The following is a 23,429-nucleotide window of genomic DNA, read 5'->3' as shown; positions in this document are numbered from 1 at the left end:
AATAATTACTATTCATCCTATTCATTCTCTTGATAAATCTTAAACAATAAATAAATGAAATTACGATAAATGCATGCATGTTTGCATTACAACTATCGAGTAACAGCATGTTTATAGAAACGTATAAAAGCGACAAACGTTAACGAAATTATGCCACCATCGATCGACAGATGCTTAGTACGAAACAAATGACGACGTTTATAATTCGAAACAAGTTGTGCTAGGCCGGTCCTTCCCGCGTCATATCCGAGTAACATGCATCGACAAAATTTGCTACATCGTTACTATAACAACTTTTGCTTCATTAAATAAATTAAACAAGCAATAACTAAAGTTTCGAGTCGTATCACCGGGACTATGCGTATTTTCGTGATCGATATATGCACCAACATCGGAGGTACGGTGTCTAGTAACAATGTTTTTGTTTGCCATGCTAACCAAACTAGCTCGAATAACGCAAATTGCTGAGTGTAATTTTCTGTACTACATTTGTAGGTAATTCAAGTTATGGTATTCGTTTGCCGGGAAAGAGTATTTACGACACAGGTAAATACGAAATTTTCTAAGCAGATTTTATAACAATTTGTACTTGTGGACATCACAGTAACATTGCCGTGGTAAAAAAAGGTTACTAATACACTACAATTTTTTTTATACATATATGACAGCTTTTCCAATCAGTACACTGAACATTTTTCAATATTCACTGCACTAAAAATCTTTAATACAGCTTAAAATACAATCTTCTACTAATTCGAGTGAGAATACATCGTTAAAACAAAAATTCTATTTTATATAGGTATACGTGAAATTTATGTTCAATCTATGTAAAACTCGAAATGTTAACGCTGAACGAAACGAATTCATCGTAATGCCAATTCCACAATTTCGTCAACATTTCCGAAGAAAGTGTTACAATTTCTTGATTTTAGAAATCAATCCACTTGAATACTTATGCTTATGATGATTATGATTTCCGTTTCCAGTGGTATAAATACACAATATGAAGTCGTTTAAATTTCAAAAAAGTGTAATAAGCCATTGGTAAATTTCGATGATCGACGGTGATTGGTTCCGGAGATATAAAAATATTAGTGACGTAACCGTTAAAACCCATTACCGCTCGATTCTCTCGGATATGGATTAACCGATATCAATAATTTTAAGTCCGTTCAGGACTAAAATTGGGCTAATTTTGAAGATAATATGGCTGACACGTCAAGTTTCAGGAGATATCATTGTACCGGCGACGTAATCGTCAAACTATTGTTTTTCTATCCGCATAATTACTATCCAAATCTGCAAACCCGATAAACCTGATTATTTTATGTGAAATAGACATTTTTATACTAATCACCCTGTATCTCCTGAACCGAAAGTCGGGTCTGACTAAAAGTAAGATTTTTTATAGTATTTTAAGACCTTTCATTCGAATTTTAGATCGGTTTAGGGGCTGTCCATAAAAGACGTCACGCTTTTTTGACGATTTTTGACTTCCCATCCCCCCTTTGTCACAAAATGTCACAGAAGCAAAGACCCCCCTATGTCACATGTCACGAATTCAAAATAAATAAAATTCATCTCAATACATTCTCAATATGTATGACAAAACATACAAATATGAGAGAAAAATCGATTTATTACATGCTCTCATTACACGGAAAGACCGAAATCAGCATTTTGGCGAAAAAATTAGTTGATTTTCTGATTTTAGTTAGTTATTTTTTGAGACAACTAAAAAAATCTTACTTTTGCTAATTTAGATTTTTTAATTCTGATTCCCTTGATAATAATAAATTATTTGTTGAAATGGCTATTTTTTTAGTTGAATTCACCAATTGTCATTTCTTAGCTAAGGCACACTTCATATCCATTCAACTAATTTTTTAGTTGAATTAGAGAAACAAAACGTTGTTTTCAACCAGCATAAATGGTTGAATTGGTTTCTGCCATTTGCAGCTATATGGCGCTCTGTCACCGAAATAACGCTAACACCGTAATGACTACTAACCACTAGATGGCACACTACTTCCGTAAAGAATTTATGTCGCGGTTGTCTTTTCTATATTGGCAGGTATAAATACGATGTTGTATTGGAGAAAAAGACATAAATGAGACATAAACTTCTTTTTGAAATTTTTTCTTCTTAATCACTGTTTTCTTCATTCGACTTCGCGAAATCGACTCTTTCACTGAAAACTTTAAGCACTCGGAAACAAAAACCGAATACAAGCAGTACACCGGACGGCGTAGCCCGGAAGGTTGGAAGAAAAAATAATTTCATTTAATATATACAATTAGCATGTAACATTCAAAACTCACTTCACTGTTCCACGTAAAAACAGTATTACGCACAATCGCTTCAAATGCGCACAAATTCTGAATAAATACACTTTCCACTAAGAGTTTACGTCATTTTTACATATTGGTTTAGAAATTTATATATGGATACATCGTAACACATGCGAAAAACATCAAAACAATTTGCAAGCAGTTTCAACAAGGCTGTCCTTTTAAGCTTTTTAATGGATTGTTTTGCTTTGATACTTCTCATGAGCTTTTGGCTAACAAACTTGTTAATAAAACCAATTTCATTTTTGCTTTCTTTGTATTGTCCTTCAGTAATGATGGGGATAGATAAATAGAAACATTTTTTTTTAAATTTTAATAACAAAATTAGTTGTCAATGAGAATTTCGTGTTGTATTGAAATATTGCTGGTTTGTGTCTAGGATATTCGCCAAATAAACACATTCTCTAGAAATAAAAGTTTTTTTTAGCAAAGTAAATTCTCAATTTTAACTAATTTCATAGTTATTTTGGAAAATTTGTTGTTAAAATCAACTAATTCAAAAACAGTAATACGAATTAGGCACAGAGCTAATTTCGGTCGTTCCGTGAGGCTAAATATATTATTTTGGCTAATTTACTCGCTCCTCCGTGCACTTTTGCTGATCACAACAGAAATGATTTCCTGCATCGTTCATTTCCGAATTTACAAGAAGAAGCTTTTACATCAACAAATACACGATTTCCTATAGAATGTAAACGTTTATTGTGGAGATTTTTTCAGGAAATAGTGCAAAGCAGTAATATAATTAGGTATTTCAAAAATGCGCTCATAGAACATATTGGACGTCACATTCCAAAAACCTCCTCCCCTTCCCCCTGTCACAAAAGGTCACGTTTCATGAAACACCCCCCTCCCCCTTGCGGCGTGACGTCTTTTATGGACAGCGCCTTAGCCATCTACGAGAAAAATGAGTAACACTATTTCAATTTCGTTTCACATATCATCCTGTAGTTCCGGAACCAGAAGTCGGAACCAAACGTAATCCAAGAACCTTGATTGACAGCATAACATACGACTTTTCATATGAGTCTGTGTTTGTAGAAAACGGTTCAGTCATCTCCGAGAAAATTGAGTGAAATTATTTGTCACACACGCATTTGCTGATCTCGACGAACTGATTCGAATGGTATATGGCTGTTATGTTCTTCCAGCATTTATTGCTGTAAGTAGTTTAAATTAATATAATTATAAAATTACTTTCAACTCGACAATGCTGCCATTATCAGGTTTACATATGTCATATTCGAACGATTATGTTGCCAAAAATGATCCATGCTAAAATCGGTCCGAGGCAAAAAGTCATGAAAAAAGATGCTGTACACAGTCGTTTTGGTACAATTGTATGTTACAGTGAAATCGTGTTTCACGTTGCTCCCAAGTATTGCTTTGTCATTGATTCAAGGCGTTGAATGTCTCGAAGGTAAACAGGTGTCCAAACGATACATGCATACTCTACACAGTAAAAAATTATTAAATCGAACTGTGACGTAAATCCGTATATGACTCATAAGAACGTAATTTGTAAAATGACTGAATTTTACAAGTAGTATTTACCAATGTGTCAAACATACACTACTTTTAAAACAGATGTGTAAATTTACATGCTTCAGAACTTAAAAATATGTCAGAAAGCATTAAATATGTATTGGATCTACTATGAAAATGAACCATTTTTGAGGCTCGTATATGTCAGTCTCAGAAGACGTAAATTTACACGATTTTTTCTAGGTGTGTTGAGTCGAGTGTGTCAAGCTGCAGTAAAGTGCTTTCAGACAGTTAATATCGTCAAAATTCTTGGAAATACGAAAAATGAAACCAGCTTTAGAAATAATGATTTTTTGTGCTCCTTGAAAGTCAATTTGGAATCTAATAAAACTCCTAGATCTATGACTGACGATCTTCGATCTAGAACTGTATTTGAGATCTTATAATCGAAGCTCACAATCAAGCGTTTGCGACTGAAGGAGATAACGGAGCACTTTGAAGGGTTTAGTATCATCTTGTTGACTTCACACCAGTTTGAAAGATTGCTAATAGTACTGTTGTTGTACCGTTTAATTTCACTGTGTCACGTCATTACACTCTCACAAAGTCACTATTTTCACAGACACTATTTTCACGAAAGTGTATCAAACGTTATAATACAGATACGTATTTCGGAGTGTTATTTACATCCTTCTTCAGTGTATCGGTTTAAATCCGATATACTTAAAAAATTCAGCTTTGAATCAAATTCGTCTCGCCATCCGTGTAAAACAATCCGTTTTTCATACAATAGATGTGTACAAATTTTTATCCAAATCGGAGCAAGTCGATCCTGATTGTCACACCTTTTCTACTGTTAATTCGATTTGAACATTTCAAAAAGTTACATAAACGAATGAAAGATTCTTATTGTTTACTTTTTCTTCTGTTATTAAGTCCTCATTTTTCACGTTTAATTACAAAATATTCATGTAGAATGAAAAAAAAATTTCCAACTTTGTAACAATTTCAGATATGTAACGAACAGTTGCATAATAACGCAGATATAGTCGAAAGAGAATCTGTCAATTGTTTTAGGCCTTTTTGAAATGTTTACGTCTAATTTATGGAATTGTTTCTAGTTGCATCCTGACTCCACAGTCGCTGTATATCCTAACACAGTTCTCTCTCTCTTTCTTACTCTCGGTACGATGCTAGGGGAACCTTGTACATCTGTCGCTCGCGAGGTTGGCGTTGAACTCTATAGATACTTTAACTTAAGTTATGTCAGCGAAACAAAATATAATAACAATTTTGAATCACATTGATTTGACAGAGAGTTCTTGAAAATAAGGTGATGATTTTATTGCTTTTCATATTTAATGTTTTCAGGAGCTTTTAAACTAACTGTGCCAATGGATCCAAGTAATCCTCCTCAGTACCCCGCTAGTTCATCAATGTGTCAGTGTCATTGATTCGTAATTGCTGTTACGTTTCGTCTTCGACTCATCTGCGTATAACTGTTTATACTGAACTACTAGAGCAAGTCCGAAGCACAACTTACAACCGCTAACCAGACCTGCAATGAAATCTCTAGTCTAGTGAGTAAACGAGACTCGACATATCTGTCCACAGATTGGTTATTTCGGCAATGGCGAATTAATTTATAAAAGCCGGTAGTTTCGGTACAAAATAGGATTTTAGTTAGGTTAGCAACGTATGTAAATATGTAAATTTTCATGTTTCGGCACATTCTACTGTTTTATTTTTTTTTTCAGGTAGAGATAAAGATTAAAAAATATTTCCCTGTATTTGTAGATTCATGGAGCCATGGAGAAATGAAAATGTGATAAAGGAAGCGAGATTATTGTTCCTTAGTTACCCTATCCGTTTAGGTTGTTGCTAACGGCACACGTACACTAATGTGGTATTTTGCGTTTTACTGACGTTATACTCAGAGCAAGTGCCTGGTCGTTAAACGGTTATCGGGACGTTTGTATACCTGCGAACACAGGCAGCAAATTTGTAGCCGGCAGTCATCAGAATCGCAAGTTCTGCAATCGGTCGGTTCATCCCCGTTTTGTTTTGCTCACGTCGTGATAGCATGCTTCGGTCCGGTCGCAGTAGCACCAGTTGCAAATAACGGGCAAATGACTCGTTTGAGTGTATCAGAGTCAGTATTTCCGCGACAACCGTGCAGTAAGGCACCAATTCTCTCGCTCTCTGTACCGGTAGGCACTGCCGGTGGTGTTGTTCGAAGGCCTGGCGCATTAGCACGGTTAGTGTTTTATTTTGTTTGAGTTTATTGCTCAGAACTAGTTACGAGTTGGTAAGTGATTCATATAAACCGAATCCTGAGTACTGTGATATAGTGCCTTAATTATATTTGAACACAAAGCAAGGTTTGATGTAGTTTATTCATCATTATGATTCAGCAGGATTATGTAGTTCAATAAAAGAGTAATATTTGAAAAATTAGAGGACAAATCGTTAACGAATTCGAAAAAAAAAATCTGTATTCATTGGGTTCAATACCTGCAACGCAATAAACAGTAACGAACGGTTTGAAAAACTCCCATTCGAAAAATCTTTAAATATCGACTTAGACAAGGGGAAAAATTCTATCATGCACAGTTGAATACCACCACAAAATGATGCGGTACTGACGCGTTTCGAGTTCGTTTACTCATTGTCACCCATGTAACTGGAATGTATATTTGTTATTAACAATCCATTTTGAGATGTTCTAATGAACAATTAAGAAGTGATATATGTTTATTGAATTTGAAACTCTACATCTTTATTAAGTGTTTGGCCGAATTCTAGCGGTGAAAATAATGACAATTTTTTTTTTCAATTGCTAGATTGTTTTTTATTCTCATCGTTTGATCAACACCAATCGATTTGTACATTTCAATGTCACATGGTCTTCTGTTGTTGTTCTTTCACTTTCTGATCACTTGCTTCTTTATTGAGTATCCAGTGTAGAATGTGTCGATGAGCTATTCTAGATTCGCTTCGTTGAATATTACTTTGGTTAGCCTCTCTTTAGAGCAACTCCAGAAGTTAATAGTAGGAAAGATGGTAAAATCAGAACTTGCTTTGATTTTAATGAAAGTTTATACACGTTTTCGGTATGGCAAACCATTTGTTTTTGCATAGTCAGAAAGATCAATTTGACTCAATACAAATTTTCGAAAAGGGCGAATGAAGTCAGATTACAATGAATTAACTTTAGATAAAGGTTATATTTGTGGTGTATATAAACTTGGCAGTTGAAATAAATGATAAGATATTCACCCCGATTCTGCAATCCGATGGATTTGTGATACGAACGAATCTACACTTTCGTTCGAGTTCGAATTTTGCATTCTTTATTCCGTTCGACTTGTATGATTCGATCGACTCTCGTTCGGGAACACGTGAATTTTGAACACAAACCATCAAAGTTGCCAACACTACTCACTCGTTCTTTTTATATTATTCATTTATATAACAAAACCGTCACACTTGTATAAACAAATTAGAACGATTCTAAACCGAATAGTACATAATACGTACGCAAGTCGATCGAGTAATGTTCGAAAATTGAACAACTCGAACGAACGATATTTGAGTTCATACCCAACTCGAACGGAATGCAGAATTGAAATTGCACATCGACGAACAGAATAGGGGTGGCTTAAAATGATTTGTATTTCAACTTACGCTTTTTGCATTTCTCATATAGAAAGACTAAGAAATCACTGTGAAAACAGACTTTTGACGGGGGCCACGAAGGCCGAGTGTCATATACAATTCGAGTCAGTTCGTCGAAATCACGAAATGTATGTGGGAATGTGACAAATAATGTGCCTCGATTTTCTCAGAGATGGCTGAATCGATTTTCACAAACTCAGATGCAAATGAAAGTTCTTATGGTCTCATAAATCGCTATTGAATGTTATTCCGATCCAACTTCCGGTTCCGGAATTACAAGTCAATATGTTCAAATCTATGATAAAATGTCCATTCAATTTTCTCGGAAATTTCTTAGTTGATTTTTACAAACTACGATGCAAATAAAAGGTCTTTAAAATGTCCCCAAAAAGTTGATCAAGATTTTAGATTTTAGGTTCCGGAATTACGGCGCGATAAGTGTGAAATTTTGAATTACTAGTACTGGTAAATTCATCTAGCTGGAGGATCTTGTTAGTATTTTTTTATATACATCTGCATTGAGATTACTAGTCCCCGATTTCCGATTCCGAACGCACCGGTAATAATGAAAATAAGACGGCACTCACTTCGATTTCTCAGTAACGGTTAAATAGTTTTTTCTCTAATCATTCAAATTGAAGCTCTCAGTGTCCTAAAAGATGCTGTGATGAATATCAAAACTTTCAAACTGTCATACAAAATGATGCAAAATCGGTACGCATCGGTGCGTGCTGGTACAGAAGAAGAAAACACCACCGTCTAGAACACAGCGTGCTTTGTTCAATTTTGTATAGCGTGCAGGGTTGCCACATTAAAATTTTTATTAACTTGACATAACTGAAAAGGTGATGGTAATTTATACCGAAGAAAGTTTTGGATTTTATTCAAGTTGCAAAAATAGAAACTTTACCGAATCTAGATTAAAAAGGTTTTCTGTAAAAACTACAAGGATCAGGTCATGAGGTTGTTCGAGCCATTGATTTCTTATGATCTACAATTAAACAGTTCAATCAATCGTCATACTTTTGAGTCCGCAATTAAACGAGAGTCTGCTTAGATTGATCTTGATTAGGTACCAACACCGAACATTGTTTGTCTTGATTTGTATTTGTTTTATAGCCGACAAAATTACACCAATATCCCAAATGTATGCAATTATATCTTTGTGCATACTTACGATACGATTTTGATATTTAAGATTGTGTTCAAGTTTTGTATGCAAGCACTTATTTTTATAGCGTTAAGTTTCTCTACCATTCTGCGATTTCGGCTGAAGCGATAAACTTTATCTGATTATCAATCGAGTTCATCTTATATAAATTAAAAATTTATTTTAAGCACTCAAAAATTTAACATGGAATTTCATCCGAGCTTGCATGACACAAGATCAGAGCATACCAACTAAAGCTTCAAATCTTTTTATGGCACTTTTTGTCTTGCTGTCTAGCAACAACCTACCTCTAGCATGCTACGCGTAGGACTGAAACGTTAGCTATTATTTCGCTTCTATTTATAGACTCGCGTACTTCCAACAGCTTCGTTTTTGCATCGATTGACCAATCAGAGCGATGCTTTCCCTTTGATATATCGCTTACTTCTTCAAAACCGTCGTCTATGGCAGGGAAATCCGGTATGCCAGAGATTTTTAGCAGACAATATAGGACACTGCTCGTTATTGATCAAAATTTCAATCATTTATAATTTTTTTATTTAAAAGATATTTTATTCAGGCCTATTTGCGTACAAGCTTTACGTGGCCGATTTAGCTGAGTTTTTAGATAATTTTTTTTGTATTGGATCTCGTTGTCACCCTTTTTCTAGGGGGAGAGGAACTTCCATTTTCCTCCTGCGAGGATTGAGGGGCAGTTTGTTCATGGTTCGTCTCGTCATCCATTGCCGTGGTATTGTTGTTGATTTCGTTGCTAGTTGATGTAGTTGTAGATGCGCCTTGTTGTACATTGTTTGCAGTTGCTGGTTGGTTAGATGGTAAGCTGTCAATTGCAGCTGGTGTACTTTGTTCTATAGGGGTTACGTTGGATGGTTTCGATGAAGGGGATACTTCACTGTTGTTGGTGGCTGTCACAGATGTACTGGGGTTGCTTGGGGTTGGTGTGAAGGAAGCACCGTTGTCCTTTGGTGTAGTTGTCTCTTTGCACAGTTTATCACATGGCTTACCGTAGTGAACAGCTTTTTGGCAATATTGACATGTGGCCATCTGATTGTCATAGGTAACAAGTAATTCGCACGGAATTCTTGTATCCTGACCGAAAATCACATAAGAAGGTATAGGACTTTTCAAGCGCATGCGTAACAAACGTACGCCATTTAGAATACCGGAGAAAAAGTTCTTCCACTTTTCTTTTTCGATAGAGAGAATCTCTCCGTATTTAGACATAGTTTTTCGAATATAAGGATCGATTACGCTTGAGGGAAGATCATGCACACGCACTTCTATATCACTATCTTCCATATATACTGGAATGTTGTACTTGATATTTTCATGCTCCACATAGTGCACATTTTTATTGTCTTTAGCGAATTGAATTGCATCCAACTCTTTATAGAACTGGATATAAACAACATGATTGGTCTTATTGCATTGAAGTAAATGCACATGTTTAATGTCAAGATGCATTTGCTCCTTAAGCAAACCTTCAAGTTCTCGTACCGAAGGTCGAATTTTGCACTGTCTGAAGTCAACAATAATTGTATTCTTTCGTACCGGCGGTAGCTTTTGTTCGTTTGGTTCACTCATTTCGAGATCGTTCTATTGTTCACTACACAATACTGTACTTGGTTTCTTCTGTCCCGAACGTAAGCGGTTTTGGTTTGAATCATTTATAATTGAAAATATGTGGTTTGATACATTCAAATCGAAACTTAGGAATATTTCCAATCAAATGATGAAGTAATATTATTATTTGTTGCAAAATTGGATGAGCTGTAAGTGTTTAAAACCTGACCACATTTCTACGAGTGCTTTTCCTTGAGTTTCTGATTTGCAACCCTATATAGAAATAGGTTTTAAAATGAAACGATTTCCTTCAAAATAATTGGAAGGGTTGTTTTTCTAACAATTTTCTGCGATTTTTATATTTTTCAACAATTCCAATTACTCACATTTATTATATTCCAATTATTTACATACCACAATCAAGCCCAGGTATGTTACTTTTTATAGTATACAACCTGCATCAAATATTTGTTGTGAAAAAAACGTGTTAAATGTTATGCAGTTTCTAATATTATTATCAATACGCTTGGATGGTTGAAAAGTCCAAAGAAAAAGTTTCTTTTCTGCTCAGTAACGGTTGTGAAAACTACTCTGAATCGGTTCATTTCAACTATTAACTTTGTTGTATCATTACACAAATAAGATCAAAGATAAAACAAATCAAACTTTTTCCTGACCTAAAGGTAAAGCAAAATTTAATCAACATAGATATTGCCAATAAAATCAACTATATTTTTGTTGATATGCAAAAAATAGGTGATTTATTTCAACACGGCTGCTCGGCCATCCATGGAAGTTGTCCATCAATGTCAACTTCCCTTTCTGAGCAGCCTAGATAGCTGTGTAGTGTCGGTAGCGGTTTCCCAACTGGCTAAGAATAATGCTACGGTCCACCTGTACCGGTGGTATAAGTCCACTAAACAGGTAAGCCGTGTGGCATCCAGCGGAATTATTTTCTACCAAGAATTGATCCACTGGTTTCCTGTTCCATGTCGTAAAAGGCCACAAAAATAGAAACTCCTAAGTCAAGGTGTATTTCCGTGCCGAGGACTGAATGTCTGCAGGAGATTAAACAATTTAGTCGTAAACGGAATATCTTGGAGCCTAGTCGCTGATGGTTTGTTAAGGAAACTTAATAACCTTGGATTTCCGACTTATGGTTTTGCCGACGATTATCACATATTGATGACCGGTATAAGCATTACCACTCTCTTTGATTTAATGCAGCAAGTCCTGCGATCTGTTCAACAATGGTGTTGTCAGGTTGGATTATCTGTAAATCCGGGCAAAACACTTTCACTTATCGTAGGATAATCACAGGAGCTCGTCCGTTACAGTTCTTCAGTTCAGAGGTCACTGTGGTCGATCAAGTTAAATACGTCGGGGTTATTCTTGACTCAAAACTGAATTGGTCTGCTCACATTGATTTCAGGATTAAAAGAGCTTGCACTGTCGTAAAATGAGGCTAGAGCAGTCTCATTCACTTGGTTAATACTGTACTGTGTTCGAAGCAGAAATCTACGCGATTCTGTGTGGAATACAATCGGCAATGATTAGTTGGCTAGAGCTGGTGTAACGAATGATTTCGTTTGTCCGGAACCAGCTTTTCACTTTCAATTAGTTGGATAAAGCACAAGATTCGTTCTTGGGCTGCATCCAAACATGCCAACAAAAGGATATTCTCTCGTTTCTCACCCAATGTGATAAGGAGCTATAGTCAGAAGGGTTAATCGTTCTTCTTGGAGTGAATAAATTCTTTCTGTGTTCACCTTAAATAGGGTTCAGCAGATTGTTTGGCATCCTTTAAGGGGTACCGAATTTACTTCTGCTCGTACATACTGCGAATCGTTCTGCATTCTTCCAGGAGTGCAGAATGGTGTAAAATCTCTAAATCCTCTCGGAGGTTGGAGGTTTTATAAACTGTGCATCGTTCATCAGAAATAACGCACATAGAAACAAACCTAAATAGGTTTTACAGCAGACTGTTCGGAACCTCGTAGAGGTACAGAATTTACTTCTGCTTCCACTAAATGTGATCCCCAGCAGATTGTTCAGCATCCCTTAGGGGTGCAGAATTTACTTCTGCTTTTTTGTGTTTTCGTGTCGTCAATTTTCCCCATCCTCGTAGTCCAAATCTTACCATTTCCCTTCAATCCTTCTCTCTTATATATCGGGAAAATGATGTTAAAAACAAATTGATGGCAAGGCACAAATCTCCAAATATCAAGGGGAACGTGCCATTTGAGCCAATTTGTTCTGATTCCTGATTGTTGTATCATTACACAAATAAGATCAAAGATAAAATGAATCAATTTTTTTCCTGACTTGAAGGTAAAGCAAAATTTAATCAACTTAGATGTTGCAATAAAATCAACTCTAGTTTTGTTGATATGCAATAAATAGGTGATTTATTTCAACAATATAATCGCCTGGAACAATTATGTTTCTCGTTTGGCATTCACATCAAAAATCATTTGTTTTCTGTTGGATGGGTTTCCTTAGAGATAGGACTGTACATTGAATGCTGTGGTGGCCAGGTAAAGCGAAGCATGCTTGGTTCTTCTGGTCAATTGGGCTGTCTCTTCATGTGATTTCATATGCAGGGTAGTTGACTTGGCCAAACAATTTCCCCGGTTAAGAGCTAGCTACGTGTTCCAGTCCCGTTTCTGCGGTAACATTTTCGCGGTTTTCATTACATAGTTGCATTCGCATGTTATTTTTCCAATCTGATTTCCCTGTTAGGTGCTGATCAAATTTAAAAATAGTTCAAGACGGCTCTACGTATCAACAAGACTAAACAACAAATCGTTGAATGTTTTCCGTTTTCTGTACTCTAGAAGAGAGGAATATTGGGATACTGCTCTTTCAGGGATTAACGTTTTGATGCTACATACCCAATTTCATTATATTTACGTTTCGTCTTAGACTCGTCAGCGTATAAAAGTTTATGTTGAACTGTTATGCCACCTGCCGTTCGACATAAATCGCTAGGCGCTTGCTATTTACAATACACTTATAGTTTGCACCGAAGTGTAAAGTAAAATAAATGTTAACTCAATAGACAATTTCAATTGTTTCAATCAGAGGTTTAAACTCAAAATCATTAGGGCATGTTCAGGAGTGTTCTAGTTCTAGATGCATAAATTATGTCAGTTTTAAAATTTAAATCTTGAATTTATAACAAAATAAACTGGCAGCCCAGCAGCGTTTTATCTGTGTTTCAAATATAGAAAAAAATAGAACGGCAGCGCATACCAGTTTCAAATTTGACAGTACGCTGAGCTAAATTCTCATTTTTTCATGATATTCTAATATATTTGCACTATTGGAAATTCCAATGAAAATTGCATGGTGTATCAATATTATGTCAAACATATGAGATAATCATATAAAACATAATACTTTTCTTAAAGTTATTTTCATAAGAATTTCATATAGCGAATGGAATTTCCAGACTCAATAAAATTTATTAGCACCCCCCATAACAACTATTAGATAATCACACAACATATATTGGGACAATTTATGAATTGCATATTCTATTCAATCAGAATTTATATAGATAGATTCATGTAAAACATATGGCATGTTGTATAACATTTATAAATAGCCTTTAATGCAGGCCATTATAGTCCCATATACCAGTAATATATAGATCAAATGATTACTATTTTATTAAACAAGTGATGCGAATATGCAATATTGTTAAAAACAATGGGCTTATTATATTAAGAGGAATTAAAAGCTGCAATAAAAAATAGTTGCATTATTATAAAAACTTTGTTATTTATTTTTATCATTACAAAATAATTTCGTTTTCACACTTACGTCTATCAGTGATTTTCTGTTATCGCGCTGTTCTTTCAGGATTCGAGCTTTACTACTGTTGAATCCCTGGAAGCACTTTCTGATATTAACGGTAAAGAAGTGTGACCCCAAAGCTATTAAATAAAAAATAAATCATTTTACTAGTCAGTAATGAAAAAATGAAACATACTTTATTATTTCATGATTCGTAAATATATCCTTAATGGGAGTTGAAAGAGCTAACGTGTCTGCAATTTTAAATTGCTTTATGATGCAGAAATCCCAGGTGAACTGCCTGAAGCAGCTGATGAATATCGAGGACTCACCACATACATGATGAAATGGGATAAGCTCTATCGAGTTTTCATATAAATGTAGGAAATAGTGAAAGGAGCGGATGAGAAATACGTAAACCATGTTTATTTAAATTATATATGAATATACACGAGATGCGTGTTGACTAACCGACAATCGTGTAAGAACTGATTTTTCTTCTCTTTTGCCGGGGGGCTACTCACACTCCCAGACGGCCTTTCCTGACATCACTTTCGCCTCGGAAGTGACCATGGCTTCAAGGAATCTCCTGATGTCGTCGTCTTATTTGGTCCCTCCGACTCGGGATCAAACTTTTTAACCTCATACCGATCATTCGGGTAAACTGCAATAATTTCATAGGGCCCAAAGTACTTCTGCTTGATCTTCTGTCCTACACCAAATTGCGTTTTTGGTATAGCTACCACATCACCACACTTGTACTTTGACGATGGTTTTCTCCGAAGATCATAATACTTCCTATTTTCTTCCTGTATTCGTTGGATGCTTTGATGGGCGACCTTTCGCATTTCACCTCGAAATTGTTTGAAATCATCCTGAAGCTCCTGCTGTAATATTTCATGCAAAACCTCATCCTCTTTCGTTCTCATTTTCACACCGGTCAAGAGTTCGAACGGAGTCGTTCGAATCGCCCGCTGCCAGCTGTTATTCAAGCATTTCTGGACAGTGGCAACATGACTGAACCACCCATCAGGTTTATCAATTGATAATTTCGTTAACATTGGTATAATGATACGATGAACACGTTCCACCTGACCATTACCACGCGGAACACCAGTAACGATCGTATGGAAATCGATACCTTCGTTACAACAAAACTTGGTGAACACCTTTGACGTAAATGCTGCACCACGATCACTGACGATTCGGCGTGGGTTGCCAAATGTATCGAAAATAATCCGAAGCTTTTTCAACGTTTCCTCAGCCCCCGTCGACTTCGTTGGGAACAACCACACAAATTTAGTAAACCCGTCAATCACCGTCAAGATATAATTGTACGCCTTTCGAGTTGATGGCATCGGCCCAAGATGATCGATGTGCAGGGTGTCAAATGGCACATCACCCTTCAGGATCGGTTTCAGTTTTCCTTCCAGCTTACCACGCTTCTTCTCACCGACAATACAAGGAACACATGTTGCAATACAGTTATTGATTTTTTCTTCTAATGCAGGAATGAAATAGTCCTTGTCAATACGTTCTTTGGTCTTCTTTACACCAAAATGCCCTTTTTCGTGAGCTGCCTGTATGATCGCTGACTCCATGGATTGCGGCACATAAACTCGTCGGGATTCTTCGTTACCTTTATACAGAACGCCATTGCTGATGACAAACCCTCGTAATGGTCGCCGCGCTCTAGTGCTATTCTAATCGCCTTGGCCCTCTCGTCATGCAATTGGGCTTCGGAAATTCGGGCGCTGACAGATGCTGACATCACCAAAACGTTCGCTCGAGACATGGCATCGACGTGTGGCATTTTATCTCCAGAACGATGTTCAACTTCAAAATCAAATTCGGCTAAATCAACAATCCATCTAGCTATACGTGCATTTATCTTCTTCTTTGTCAACGAGTCCTTAAAAGCTCTACAATCTGTGACGACCTTGAATTTGTGTCCTAAGAGGTAACATCTGAATTTTTTAATCGATTCAACAACAGCTAACGTTTCTTGTTCGAATGAGTGATAGTTCTTTTCTGCGGTATTCGTCAAACGACTGAAATAATGACAAGGGTGGAGCTTATCATCGTCGTTTGCGCGTTGCATCAAAATACCTGCTAAAGCATGTTTGCTCGCGTCCGTATGAACTTCGGTTTCGGCGTTTTGTTGGAAAATTCGTAGTACCGGATAACTTGCAAGAATTTCCTTTATGCAATTAAATGCAGTGATTGCTTCGTCATCAAAATGGAAATTAACATCTTTCTTCAACATAGTTGATAGAGGTCGTGCGACATTGGCAAATGAGGGAATAAATTTTCGAAAATAACTTGCCAGACCGTAGAATCGTTGTAGCTGCTTTATTGTGGTAGGCATCGGAAACTGTTTTACCTTTTCGATTTTCGCGGGCGCCGGTTCGACTTGGCCATCGTGAACTACGTAACCAATATACTCGACACGTCGTTGCAGGAACACACATTTTCCCCAATTGAACTTTAATCCTGCCTTCTCAGCCACCTTCAGCACTCTTTGCAATGCCTCTAAACCATTTTCTTCGTCTTCTGTGGGTATGATTATGTCGTCGACAAACGCTATGATTGTCCCATCGTTGATCAATTCCTTCAATGCAGTGTATATAAAGCGACCAAAAGCATTTCCACTTGTACACAAACCAAACGGGGCACGTAAGAATTCAAATTGTCCATCACTGGTAACGAACGAAGTGAATTTTTGACTTTCTTTATCGACAGGTACGTGAAAATATGAGTTTTCTAAGTCCAACGTAGTAAACACTCGCGCGTTCGATAGTTTATCTATCTGCTCTTCCACGTTTGGCATGGGAAATTTGTCACGAATCATCTTCTTATTGATCTCGCGATAATCGATGCATACCCGATGCGATCCATCTTTCTTTGGTACCACTATTACCGCACTCGCGTATTCACTTTCAGAAGGCTGAACGATACCGGCTTCCAGCCATTTGTCAATTTGGTTTTTGACTACATTCTTCTCGACAGCAGCTAATCGTCGGGGATTTACACATACAACTTCGTTATCACGCAACTTAATTTTCAACTTGTTCGTTGCAATAGCAGATGAATCCGGATTGTAATTCTTTATGTGATTCATTACCTCGTCGCGGTACCGATACGGAACAACGATCTCGTTTTCACCAATATATTCTTCGATTCTTCCGATCCATTTAATCTCGTATTCCGGTTTCGATATCGGTCTCTTCGTTATACAAACGCCTTGCTGAGTAATGGAATAATCAACACTGCTAAGAAAGTCCATCCCGATCAACATTTTCATATTCATTGCACGATACGGCACGACGTAAACAAGAATTTCGTAAACTTCATTTCCGATGGATATTTTCAGCATTAATTCTCCATTCACAGAGTTAACGTCTCCGCCGTATCCGCGTACTTTCATATTAGATTTTTCAAGTTGAGCTCCGTAATTTGCAATATCTGACCAAAGATCGTTCCGAATCAGCGAAACATCGCTTCCTGTGTCGACGATTGCATTGACAACTGTACCGTGGGTTTTCACTAACACAGTGGGATTAGCGTTCGTAACACACTTCAACATATTCACCTTCGAAGTATTTTTCTTACCGCCATCATGCTGTCTCGTTTTTTCAACTGCTTTTGGACAATCTCGCGATACATGTCCAAACGAATTGCAACCAAAGCATTTCGGCCCATTGCCTTTTTGTGGGCAATTGCCAGCGACGTGTGACTCTTCACCACAGTTGAAGCAGTGCTTCTTCGGACCAGTTTTATCTGCTTGCTTTTTTATCTCCTTGTCACGTTGACTTTTTTTTCTTAGATGATCTTCTTGTGTAGGTTTGGCTCCGCTTTTCTTTTGCACCTTTTCGAAGCTGATAAGCTTTTCCTTCAACTGCAGAATCGTTTGTGCTTGATACAGCAAAGATCGATGAAACTCGTCATCCGTTATTCCATCCACAACATACTCACAGATACTTGGTTCGTCGAGCTCGATTGAGAGAGCGATTCGTTGCATTTCATAAATGTAATCACGAATTGTTTCTGTAGGCTTTCTCTTTCTCGTCGATAATTGACAGTGCACATCACTTGCACGTACGAAAGGGGCAAATTCTTGAATGAGAGCTTTTTTCAGTTTTGTAAACGATGTCAAATCACGCTGTGTAAACATGAATCGACGGGCAGTTCCTGACATCTTTTTCTTGCACATTATAAGTTTTTGCTCGTCGTTCCATAGAGCTGTTTTAGACATCTCTTCGAATTGTAACATCCAAATCTTTATATCCTGTCCATCTTCAGCACCGAATGCTTCAATGCTTTCTTCCACGTCTCTGAACGAGTATGGCTGTTTTTCTTTGAGTGCAGGATAATTTTTCAGTCTTTTCCTGGTGGACATTGCCAAAGTTCTACTTGAGGCATCACTACCACTTCCATCGTTTTCGTTTGTGTCGTTGTCATCGTTTCCATCATCTTCGTCGTCAATATTACCATCATCGTTGGTATTGGTATCGCTTCCGTCACCGTTACCATCATCGTGTGTGTCGTTATCATCGTCGTGTTGTTCACCATTCCCAACGTCGCTATGTTGTTTGCCATTCCGTGCCTCGTCGTTGGCACGCGAATGACCTTCGTTTAATACTATCTCCGTGTCGTGGTGAACGATTCTTTTTGCCATCTCTTTCTTGCTTCCATCTAACGGTAAGCCGCGTTTCTGGCATTCTCGCTCGATTCCAGCTTTGGTGAATACCATGCACAGCTCGTCTACTTTTTCCGCCATATTGATTTCTTTTCGCGTTTTTAGAAATTGACATAAACTGAAGTATTGTTGAATATTTCAACGCGTAAACCGAACAATTTCTCGATTACTCCATCCCGGACGAGCCCCCATGTAGGAAATAGTGAAAGGAGCGGATGAGAAATACGTAAACCATGTTTATTTAAATTATATATGAATATACACGAGATGCGTGTTGACTAACCGACAATCGTGTAAGAACTGATTTTTCTTCTCTTTTGCCGGGGGGCTACTCACACTCCCAGATAAATTGTATGTGATATGCTTATCAATTCATTATTGTTACACTAATTTAGACTTAATGTTCATTCTTAATAAAAAATATAAATTTCCATATGGCTTCAATGAGTTATACGATGCATACGATTCATCTGACGAATCTAATGAATATAAAAAAGATTTTTATTTCAGTGTAGAACTGTTCAAATAAATAAAACTAAAACGGCTTGCTGGGGATACGTTTGTTTCAATTTCAGTTATATTATAAACCACCCATATGAATCTTGCAGCTGCTGAATTTGCTCTTAGCCTCTTTGGAGCTTTCTGACCCTATGTGCGGGGTTGGGGATCGAACCCAGGTGGCCTGTGTGAAAGGCATCGTCTAACCCATCACGCTATACCCGTCCCCAACAATTTCAATTGTAATAATGTAATTTGTAATAGATAACGTTCTCATCGTATATGGAAATGTCGCTAAATTTCTCGCATTAATGCTATTAGTTAAGGACTTTCCAATTCCAAAAAAAATGTTTGTAAGCTGCCTTAGTCAAATTTCAACCTTCTATTTATTGTGTTAAATGTTTCTCGTCTGACGCAATGACATCAGATATCAGACAAAGTAGGTGCTCTACAGAATAATGCAATGTAACTAATCCATCGGTCAACGGTAATTTCCATTACAGCGGTTTTCATTTTTCAACAAATGAAGTCACCACATCAAAATCTGTCTATACAAAACAAGAGGGCAGTTCGTTTGTTATGGTTTCCCTTATCACCGTGACATTCACCAACGAATAAGTCGATGCCAATGGTAGACTTATTTGAATCACTTATGAATGCACAGCTGCTTGCAAGGCGCTGATTCAGTATAATTGACAGCCTGAATCAGGATTCAAGTTGGTAGGCAAAACACTATCCTTACATTCGAGCGTTTTGTCTGAAAACACGATTTACATCTAAAAAAGTGCGGAAATTGATCGATAGCAATGCATCCAGTCCAGTGAGAATAGAGGGAGCGTTGCTGTTTCCTGTAGTGTACAGATCAGTCTTGTGGTTTTTACCTTCTTAATTAACGAAGGCCTATTAAAGCCTATCTTTCTCATATGAGACTGAAGCGTTAATAAGTTTATAGCAAAATATACAAATTCGCGCTTTTTAACTGTTTAAATTTAGCATTGAAAGAACAATCAGAGACGACGTATTGAAAATTTACTTTGTGGATTGTTGTCACTTGCTTAATCTTGGAGACATATTTTAAACAAAATCCCAGGTCAGGCTTTGTTCTTTCGGTACACAATATGAATTCCTGCATAGGTGAAGAAAACCCAAAACCAAGCCGCAAAACTCGAGTTGAGGTTGTTTATCTATTGGCAGTCTTTTGACGAGTAAAAGCAATAAGAAAAAGACTGATGCACGAAACAGCAGAAATTAACATTTGCGAAAAAGTTACCGCGGAGACGAACTGGAACTTGCATTTCTTCTATCCTAGGGAATCGTTTTGCCAATTTATTTTCAATGTATTTTTATCTTGTTAATGCGGTGAAAAATCGAGTACCTTGATCCGCACTTTGGCGGCTCGAGGATGTAACACAGCGATGGTTTCCCTGGTAGTGAAGTGACAATAAAGTCCGCATGACTAGAACAACGAAAATTAATAGGCAATATAGCTCACAGCCTACTCCGAATAAAAAAAATCGTTCATTTAAACATTTTAGCCTAAGTACGAGACCTCTACCTGGCCATTTCAAATCGTTCTAGTTCGTCTTCGTGGTAGCTCATTGTTATCGTTCTGATGTACAAATGCACCGCATACAATAAAGGTAATAAAACCGTTTCAAGGTTAGATATTTGGGCTGAAACAAAATTATTTAAAAACATGTGTAAGCTTTATATTTGCTATACTTTGGAAAGAAAAAACTCACCGCCGCTATTTCGTTCCTGAACAGTAACAGTGCTCTTTTGTCAATTTAAGATATTTCCCAATTATAAGTTCATATTTTTTGCCTATTCTGTTAGAACTATATTGCAATCAAAATGATCATTTGTGACATTGAACTACAACAAAACAAAATGATATCTCGCTCAGAAATTCACACTCAGATCACATGCAAGACTGAACATCTGCTTTCTACATTCAATCATAACAAAAAGGTAACTGTTCCTTCTTACAATCATAACAAAATGGCCGTTGTCGAACACGTTTTTTTTTTCAATGACTTTGAGTTAATTTTACAAGAATGATAAAATCAGTCTTTCTTATATAGAAAGGCTATGCAATTTGAGATAGAAAAATATATGAGGTCTTATTTTTGCGGTTTTTTTATTTGTTTTTTTACGCATATTTTTTTACGCGAACTCCCGAAGTTACGCACTATTTTTACGCGAATTTTCAAAGTACTCCGGTTTTCTTGGATTTTTTAGAAATACATGGAACATCGAGATATGGTTAGGGATGTCGGAAATTTCGTATTACTCGATTATTCAATAATCGAGTATAATTTTGAAATTAATCGATTGAAATTCATTCGATTATCTGGGTTATTAATCGATTACTCGATTATTCATTCGATTATTACTATGGGATTTTTTTAATTATTCGATTAGCTCAATAATCGAATATTAGTTTTAAGCTACTCGATTAAATATTACTCGATTATCAGGGTTATTAATCGATTACTCGATTAATCGATCGATATTACGACATGCCTAGATATGGTGTTATCCTGAATTTTTTTTTTAAATCAACTCTGACACATTTTTTCAAAAAAATATTTTTTTGGGATTACACCAGATCTGGATGTTTCATGCATTTCTAAGGCATTTGGTATCAAAAAAATACTATAATTTTGCGTTTTTTTACGCGGATTTCCGATGTTACATGGTTTTTTAACGTGGCACGTATCGCCCGCGTAAAAAACAACCTCGGTGTGTGCACTCACTTTTCTCCGAGACGGCTGAACCGATTTAAGACTCAAATGAGAAGTGCTATTGCTCCATAGAAACCATTAAAATTTGGTATAGATCTGACTTTCGGTTCCAGAATTACAGGGTAATGAGTGAAAAAACTGTAAATTTAAAAGTTTGTTCGGATGTAAAGATGATCTACCTTTTCAAAAATTAATTTCTATAGTTAACAGTTCTTGAAAGTTGAAGATCACATAAAATCACATCAGATATACCGGTTTCCGAAATCCGGTTCCGGAAGTACCGGAAATAGTGGCCAAAAACTCCAAAATGGATTTAACTCACTTCTCTCCGTAACGGCTCAACCGATTGTGTCTAAATTTGAATCAAATGGAAGGGCTTACGGCAGGCCCGTGTGCAGGGGTCATTCAAGAGGTTTCAAATTTTTATAAATTATGTCAGTTTATAGGTTGATAAAAAAGATATGACGTGTTTTGTTCAAATAAAGGCATTCTATTGTTTTAACTCTGCGTGCACTTTTATATAATACGTTAATGAAACTTTAGGTGGAAAATCCCCCAAATCCTCCGCGCACGGGCCTGGCATACAGTCCTTTATAGAATTGCTGAATTTGATCTGGTGGAATTACAGGGTGATTGCTTAACTAATTTCTACAAACTTAACTCATATGAACAGTCCTATGCCCCCATATAATGTTTCTGAATTTCATTTGGATCCAACTTCAGGTTCCGGACCTACAGGATGATATATGTAATGAAATTAAAATAATGTCACTCATTTTGCTCATATATAGCTGAGCCGATTTCGCCCATTCATCTTCGATTCGTCTTGCAGAATTATTCCGATTCGATCGAAGTATAGAATAGAGTAGTTCCGCGTACTTTACACGACCTCAAGAATGTGTAGAATTCAGTCATTTTTTGGTGGACAATCCAATAGACAAATTTGGTATGCCCATTTATTATTTTTATTCAATACTCACACATTCATTATTATTCATTTATTTATTTTTTTGTATGTATTTTAGTAAAACATTTCAAGAAGCTCAAGCCTATCGGAACAAAACTCTGAAAATTATGGGCCTTCATCTTTTCTTCTCTCATACCACGAAGCGGGAAGAGCTCAGCGCACAGGCCCAAGAATTTTTCTTCGATTACCTTGAAAACTTGACAAAACATTTTTTTAATGATTTATCGTAACAAAATACAAAGAAAAAGTGTGATTTTTCGAAAGTGTTAGACGCACCTTCTAGGAAAATTAATTGTTTTCTTCGATTTTATAGACAATAAACTTTGAACGCGTTTTTCTCGAAAGCACGTTTTAAAAGTCCATGTTCATCGTCATTTAAAAACTACTTCACCAATTATTTTCAAATTTCGCACATACTTTATAGATATAGAATACCCAATCCCAACGTTTTCCTTTTCGTTTTCTTGT

At 36.6% G+C, this 23,429-nt stretch overlaps 1 protein-coding gene across 2 annotated transcripts in view; it reads left to right on the top strand.

Annotated features, from left to right (window-relative positions):
* The first annotated feature begins 5,950 nt into the window (after nucleotides 1–5,950).
* Nucleotides 5,951–23,429, top strand: part of LOC131429553 (zinc transporter ZIP1) — a 41,925-nt gene continuing 24,446 nt past the window's right edge. Inside the window, exon 1 of one of the 2 annotated variants that reach the window (XM_058593751.1) lies at nucleotides 5,951–6,094. The gene's annotated coding sequence lies outside the window, so the exon portion shown is untranslated. Of the gene's footprint in view, nucleotides 6,146–23,429 lie in introns of both variants that reach the window. The other variant, XM_058593749.1, reaches the window with a different exon arrangement.

The sequence above is a fragment of the Malaya genurostris genome, chromosome 2 (genome assembly GCF_030247185.1).
Source record: "Malaya genurostris strain Urasoe2022 chromosome 2, Malgen_1.1, whole genome shotgun sequence".
NCBI lineage: Eukaryota > Metazoa > Arthropoda > Insecta > Diptera > Culicidae > Malaya > Malaya genurostris.
Note: the sequence above shows the minus strand (reverse complement) of the source record. Positions and strands in the feature narration are given on the sequence as shown.